We start from the raw sequence: 7,998 nt of genomic DNA on the forward strand, positions 1-7,998 counted from the left end.
CAACACTGGAAGCTGTAAGTCATTCTTTCATTCAACGAGTGCACCAGTGTATCGCTGTCCAGGGTCTGTACTTTGAGCACCTTTGAATCTTCTACTCTTGGGCAATGGTACAGGAGAGTCAAAGGTCATTTTGTGTTAACGTTTTTACTTGGTTTTCATTTTTTTTCTGATAATTCCAGCAAGTGGATGAGTTTGTGATTCCGGGCTCAAAGTTAATGTTGAGTTATGTAATTAATAACGTTGTGTTTCAGTGAATGGTACACTGTGATACATTTTTGAATAGGTCTTTAGGAGAGGAAATGAATTACCCAATAAAAAATACAGGGTGCCAGTTAAAGAAGTCATACCGTTGTCCATATCTTTGTAAAAAAAACAAAGCTACAACGAAGGCAATCATGCTGATTGATGTCCCCCTGACGACTAAAGAACATTTACTTGAAACATTTTGTAATTTGCATGTGGACAAACAGTTATTTAGGGTGGTCAAGTTAAATGGGACACCCTGTATAGTGAGTGAATTGGCATATCTGAGAAACGTGCCACCGTATATCGGGATTTAAGTCAAGCAAATGGGGATGACTGCTGCAGTGTGCTACCACCTGGTGGCATTGGCTTAAACTTGTAATTGAGAAGTAAAGGGAACAGTGGACGCTCTTTACCAAATCCTCGTGTGTTTGGTCTTTAGGGCAATTACGTCACTCCAGTTGCGCGTACGCAAAATCTTCTTAAAATTTGCACAAGTGAAGGTGTGCTAACGATCCTGATGCCAAGTTTCATCGAGTCTAGAGGAGCAACGTAGCATAGCGTGATAGATTTAGTGCCATGTCCGAGGGTTATTCGGAAAGTAAGGAACGATAGGTCGCGAAATGGAGACCACAGTGAAAATCCGATTAAGTTTTGCACAGATGTGTGGGGCAGTGTCTCTAGTATGCCCGTCGATCGCGTTGCGCAGTTCGTTTTAGTTCTGAACACACATGGAGCACATAAAGATACCTAGAACGATAGTGTCTCCCGCCAGGTACGAGGGCTTGGTGAGAAACTTCGCCTGAAGCTATGCAGCCAACATTACATAACTGTCGTGCGTTTTCTTCGTCAAGACAATTCTCAGCTGCATTCTGTAGGGGCAATGAGGATGCTCCTGCATCGTTTTCAATTGGAAATGTTTGATCACACACAATATAGCCTGTAATTGTCTCCCTCTGAGTTTCATCTCTGCTCACATGAACCGCTGGCTATGAAGACAACATTTTGGCACAGACACCGAGCTGTGGGCCAGCGTAGAGAATTGGCAGAAAGCACTGGCGGCTGCCTTCTATAACAAGGGTATCGGAAACTTGGTACAACGCTACGACAAACCTCTAAGTCGGATCGGCGACTATGGAAGATAAGTAGCTGCAAGTTGTAGCTAACTGTTGCAAATAAAACAGTTTTGATTTTAACTGTGGTTTCCATTTCGCGACCTATCGTTCCTTACTTTCCTAATAGCCCTCGTATTTCAGCGTATCGCATCTACAGGAGATAGGGAAAATAATGTGAACAGTGGTAGTAATGGGATGGTTGTACTTTACAGTCAACAACTCAGGTAAGGCACGTGTTGCGCTAGACTCTGCGTGTTCAGATCGGACTAGGCATCAGTGCAGGTTGTTTACGAGTAATGCACCCTTGTATTTGAATTCAGAGGCCGAGATAGACGAACAATGAAAGACCTGACGGAGTTCCAAAAATGGCAGATTGTGGGGGCCCGATTAGCTGGAGCAGCAGCAACCAAAACAGCCAAATTATTCAATGTTTCAAGAGCAACTGTTGCAACAGTCATGATAGCCTACACAAATAAATGGAAAGACATCACCGTGTAAACGTAATAATGGGCGCAAATCAAAACTAAATGACAGAGACCGTCGTACGCTAACACGAACTGTGTCGAAACAACACAAAACAACGGCGGCTAAAGTGAATGCAGAGCTCAATAGGCATCTTCGAGACCCCGTATCTACCGACACTGTCCACCTATGACTCCATAAAGCGATCATTCGTGGACGAGCTGCTATAACGAAACTATTAGTGACAAAACCAGAGCAAAGGAATGCAAAACATGGTGTCAGGAGCATAAATCCTGGACTGCTGATCAGTGGAAACATGTTATGTGGTCCGACGAGTTAACGTTTTCGTTATTTCCAAAATCGAGCCGGGTTTACGTCTGGAGAACGCCAAAGAAGCCTACATCCTGATTGATTGATACCAACAGTTAAGCATGGAGGTTGAAGTGTGATGGTGTGGGCAGCTATATCATGGTATTCTGCTGGTACGATCATTACTCTCAAAGGCCGCTTTACAGCCAACGATTATGTGGACATTTTAGGCGATCAGGTGCACCCCATGATCCAAATGTTGCTCCCCAACACTGATGCCATATTTCAGGACGATAATGCATCAAAAAAAAAATGGTTCAAATGGCTCTGAGCACTATGGGACTCAATTGCTGAGGTCATTAGTCCCCTAGAATTTAGAACTAGTTAAACTGAACTAACCTAAGGACATCACACACATCCATGCCCGAGGCAGGATTCGAACCTGCGACCGTAGCGGTCTCGCGGTTTCAGACTGCAGCGCCAGAACCGCGCGGCCACTTCGCCCGGCGATAATGCATCCATTCACACAACCAGGACAGTACAATCGTCGTACGAGGAGGATGCAACCAACTGCAGCGGCTTTCCTGGCCAGCACAGTCCCCGGACTTGAACATTATCGAACCCTTGTGAGCGGTATTGGAGCGCAGACTCCGGATCAGATTTCCCCTCCTCTCGTCACGACAGGAGTTAGAATAGGCTCTGATATAAGAGTGGCATAACATTCCACTGGGGACTATACAATCATTATATGCCAGTATTCCAAGAAGAATCGCAGCTGTATTATGGCAAATGGGGATCCAACCTTTTATTAATAAACCATTCCCAAGTAAGTACAGGTGTTCACATTCTGTCTACATCCACGTGATTACTCTGCTATTCACAATTAAGTGCCTCGCAGAGGGTTCAATGAACCACCTTCATGCTGTCTCTCTACCTTTCCACTCTCGAACGGCACGTGGGAAAAACGAGCACTTAAATTTTTCCGTGCGAACCCTGATTTCTCTTATTTTATCGTGATGATCATTTCTCCCTACGTAGGTGGGTGCCAACAGAACGTTTTCGCAATCGGAGGAGAAAACTGATGATTGAAATTTCATGAGAAGGTCCCGTCGCAACGAAAAACTGCCACTCAAATTCACATATCATGTCTGTGACACTGTCTCCACTATCTCGCGATAATGTAAAATGAGCTACCCTTCTTTGTATTTTTCGATGTCATCTGTCAGTCCCACCTGATGCGGATCCCACACCGCACAGCGGTACTCCAGAATAGGGAGGACAAGCGTAGTGTAAAACTTCCTGGCAGATTAAAACTGTGTGCCCGACCGAGACTCGAACTCGGGACCTTTGCCCTTCGCGGGCAAGTGCTCTACCAACTGAGCTACCGAAGCACGACTCACGCCCGGTACTCACAGCTTTACTTTTGCCAGTACCTCGTCTCCTACCTTCCAAACTTTACAGAAGCTCTCCTGCGAACCATGCAGAACTAGCATGGTTCGCAGGAGAGCTTCTGTAAAGTTTGGAAGGTAGGAGACGAGGTACTGCCAGAAGTAAAGCTGTGAGTACCGGCCGTGAGTCGTGCTTCGGTAGCTCAGTTGGTAGAGCACTTGCCCCCGAAAGGCAAAGGTCCCGAGTTCGAGTCTCGGTCGGGCACACAGTTTTAATCTGCCAGGAAGTTTCATATCAGCGCACACTCCGCTGCAGAGTGAAAATCTCATTCTGGAAGCGTAGTGTAAGCAGTCTCTTTGGTAGACCTGTTGCACCTTCTAAGTGTTCTGCCAGTGAATCGCAGTCTTTCGTTTGCTCTACCCACAATATTATCTATGTGATCGTTCGAATTTAGGTTATTTGTAGTTGTAATCCCTAAGTATTTAGCTGAATTTACAGCCCTCAGATTTGTTGACTTATCGCGTAATCGAAATTTAGCTGATTTCTTTTAGTACTCATGTGAATAACTTCGCACTTTTCTTTATTCAGGGTCAATTGCCACCTTTCGCACCATACAGATATCTTTTCTAAATCATTTTGCAAGTCATTTTGATCATCTGATGACTTTAAAAGACGGTAAATGACAGCATCATCCGCAAACAATCTAAGACGGCTACTCAGATTGTCTCCTATGTCGCTAATATACACTCCTGGAAATTGAAATAAGAACACCGTGAATTCATTGTCCCAGGAAGGGGAAACCTTATTGACACATTCCTGAGGTCAGATACATCACATGATCACACTGACAGAACCACAGGCACATAGACACAGGCAACAGAGCATGCACAATGTCGGCACTAGTACAGTGTATATCCACCTTTCGCAGCAATGCAGGCTGCTATTCTCCCATGGAGACGATCGTAGAGATGCTGGATGTAGTCCTGTGGAACGGCTTGCCATGCCATTTCCACCTGGCGCCTCAGTTGGACCAGCGTTCGTGCTGGACGTGCAGACCGCGTGAGACGACGCTTCATCCGGTCCCAAACATGCTCAATGGGGGACAGATCCGGAGATCTTGCTGGCCAGGGTAGTTGACTTACACCTTCTAGAGCACGTTGGGTGGCACGGGATACATGCGGACGTACATTGTCCTGTTGGAACAGCAAGTTCCCTTGCCGGTCTAGGAATGGTAGAACGATGGGTTCGATGACGGTTTGGATGTACCGTGCACTATTCAGTGTCCCCTCGACGATCACCAGTGGTGTACGGCCAGTGTAGGAGATCGCTCCCCACACCATGATGCCGGGTGTTGGCCCTGTGTGCCTCGGTCGTATGCAGTCCTGATTGTGGCGCTCACCTGCACGGCGCCAAACACGCATACGACCATCATTGGCACCAAGGCAGAAGCGACTCTCATCGCTGAAGACGACACGTCTCCATTCGTCCCTCCATTCACGCCTGTCGCGACACCACTGGAGGCGGGCTGCACGATGTTGGGGCGTGAGCGGAAGACGGCCTAACGGTGTGCGGGACCGTAGCCCAGCTTCATGGAGACGGTTGCGAATGGTCCTCGCCGATACCCCAGGAGCAACAGTGTCCCTAATTTGCTGGGAAGTGGCGGTGCGGTCCCCTACGGCACTGCGTAGGATCCTACGGTCTTGGCGTGCATCCGTGCGTCGCTGCGGTCCGGTCCCAGGTCGACGGGCACGTGCACCTTCCGCCGACCACTGGCGACAACATCGATGTACTGTGGAGACCTCACGCCCCACGTGTTGAGCAATTCGGCGGTACGTCCACCCGGCCTCCCGCATGTCCACTATACGCCCTCGCTCAAAGTCCGTCAACTGCACATACGGTTCACGTCCACGCTGTCGCGGCATGCTACCAGTGTTAAAGACTGCGATGGAGCTCCGTATGCCACGGCAAACTGGCTGACACTGACGGCGGCGGTGCACAAATGCTGCGCAGCTAGCGCCATTCGACGGCCAACACCGCGGTTCCTGGTGTGTCCGCTGTGCCGTGCGTGTGATCATTGCTTGTACAGCCCTCTCGCAGTGTCCGGAGCAAGTATGGTGGGTCTGACACACCGGTGTCAATGTGTTCTTTTTCCCATTTCCAGGAGTGTAGATCAGGAACAATAGAGGGCCTATAACACTTCCTTGGGGAACGCCGGCTATTATTCGATGACTTTCCGTCTATTACGGCCAACTGTGACTTTTCTGACGGGAAATCACGAATCCAGTCGCACAATTGAGACGATACTCCGTAGGCACGCAGTTTGATTAGAAGACGCTTGTGAGGAACATATAAAGGCACATTTGCATGCCGAGCGTGAGTTTCCGCGGAAACGCGAAATACTAATTAAATAAATGATCAGTGACAAATAAATAAAGCCTATGGCACACAACTGCAGCGCTGTGTCGCTGATAAAACAAAAGCACAATTACGTTACTCTTATGTTTGATTAAGAAAGGGAGAGCTCTGGTTGAAGTGGTGCGAGAAGCACGTATTTTATTTGATTGTCTGGCACACCGCCATATTTCGTGTTATAGAAGAATACTGCGAGTTGCAACCACACTAGGCACTCGATTCTGTAAAGAATTTATATTTATAAAAGTAAGTAGGATTATGAACTGTTGGTTATTCATTGAATATATCTGATTTAACTAACTGTGTAACTTTTTTATGTTTAGTAGACAATCACCTCTGTACGACGTATTGGCATGGCTGGCAAATTATTGTAATATTGAGATTTAGATTATGAGTCCGCACCTACCGCAGCAGTCTTTGGAAACGATTTAATTACGAAGTCCGATTATTCAGTTTTATTTCACGGTCAACTGCGAGTAACATTGCCTTTACGAAAAAGCCATTGTCAAGCGTCTGATAACGAATAATTAAACGTCCACGTTCCAGATAAGCAAATACAATTGCAATCACAATCACCATCATACAGATAGAATAATTAACATATTCAAAATAGCATTTTTTTTATTTATTTTATTTATTTTATATTGGCGACCGTGACAGGACTTGTTATTTTGTCATTTGTTACATTGTTCTCTTTGTTTCATGTAAAAAATCAACTTTCTGGACCTGGACGTCAATGTATGAGAGATAACAAAATCTGAAGATATTTTCCAATTCTGAAATTTTGCGGGAAGACGCAATGAAACTTCCAGCAAAATAAGGTAAGACGCAGCATCTTTGCATTGGTAGGCTTGACCAGACGGTTAATTCAGTGTATTAGCTTTTCAGTAAATTCTGTAGTGTTTCTTTTCTGCATAACAGTTTCAGTGATAAATTTCATTCTCAGTACTTTTCCCTAAACAATAACGTATGCAACAATACCAATACACGAGTGTACAATATGGCCGACTTCTGTACGATATCATGTAACATGGCCAGCAGCCATTACCAATAATCTCAAATTCAGTTTATATTTTTAAATTAACAGACAGCCATTGTTGCTACGAGTGATTCATGCTCAACTACATTTTATTTTAAAATCAGTGTCAAAAATTTTCTTGAAACATATATCACGTGTGGCATGGTAATAACTAGAAAACAATACGCAAAAATGGAACAGCAAGGACGTACTATTCAGACGCAATCCGACTCGGACGTGAGACAAGTGTTAGAAAATGACTTTACGACAGCAACCGGTAGTCACGATTCATCAAACATTGACGCAAGTGTTGACGAAAATTTTGACGATAGGCCGTCCACTACAAAAATTTCAAAATCTCAATCAGAGCCCATGTTAATGCATGACGTCACGTCTAATGACGCGGCGGGGGCAGAGACCTTGCAAACGGTAAACATTGCCGACATGTTACAAATGCTAATGAAACAAAACGCCGAAAACATGGCAACCTTAAAGGCACAATTAGAGACACAGAATGAACAGTTAAAAACACAAAATGACGAAATCAAATCTGATCTCATAGCAATCAAGATAGGTAATGACACTTTATGTAAGCGTGTGGAACTTATAGACGCCACACTGACCAAACAGATGACCGAACTCAGTACTAAATTTTCCCAGCTTAATACGAGACAAGAAAAGACTACAACTGACGTAGCACTTTTACAGACACAAGTAAAAAACCTTAATGTCACGTGTGAAGTTCTTACTGAACAAATTCAAACATATCCTTCAGTACATGACAATCTTGAAAAACGAATTACTGACGTACAGAATAAATTTGACAATGTTGAACAACACCTGACTGACATCTTACAATCAGATGCCACAGCTCATTTTCAAAATATTAATAAAGAATTTCATGATTGGGTTGAGAACAAAGACAAACATTTTGATAGATGCTTACGTGAAAATTTACCAACAATTGTGCACGACTCCGTAGCGCAATACATTACTAATAACAAACAGCTGATCAGTGACGCAGTACAATCCGTCACTGCACCCATGAGA

At 44.9% G+C, this 7,998-nt stretch overlaps 1 non-coding gene across 1 annotated transcript; it reads left to right on the forward strand.

The window, feature by feature from the left end:
* Window positions 1–3,708: 3,708 nt before the first annotated feature.
* Trnas-cga lies at window positions 3,709–3,783 on the forward strand. Its single transcript has one exon. It is a non-coding gene; the product is annotated as a tRNA-Ser (tRNA).
* The last annotated feature ends 4,215 nt before the right edge of the window (window positions 3,784–7,998 follow it).

Source organism: Schistocerca piceifrons, chromosome 3, assembly GCF_021461385.2.
Source record: "Schistocerca piceifrons isolate TAMUIC-IGC-003096 chromosome 3, iqSchPice1.1, whole genome shotgun sequence".
Taxonomy (NCBI): Eukaryota; Metazoa; Arthropoda; class Insecta; order Orthoptera; family Acrididae; genus Schistocerca; species Schistocerca piceifrons.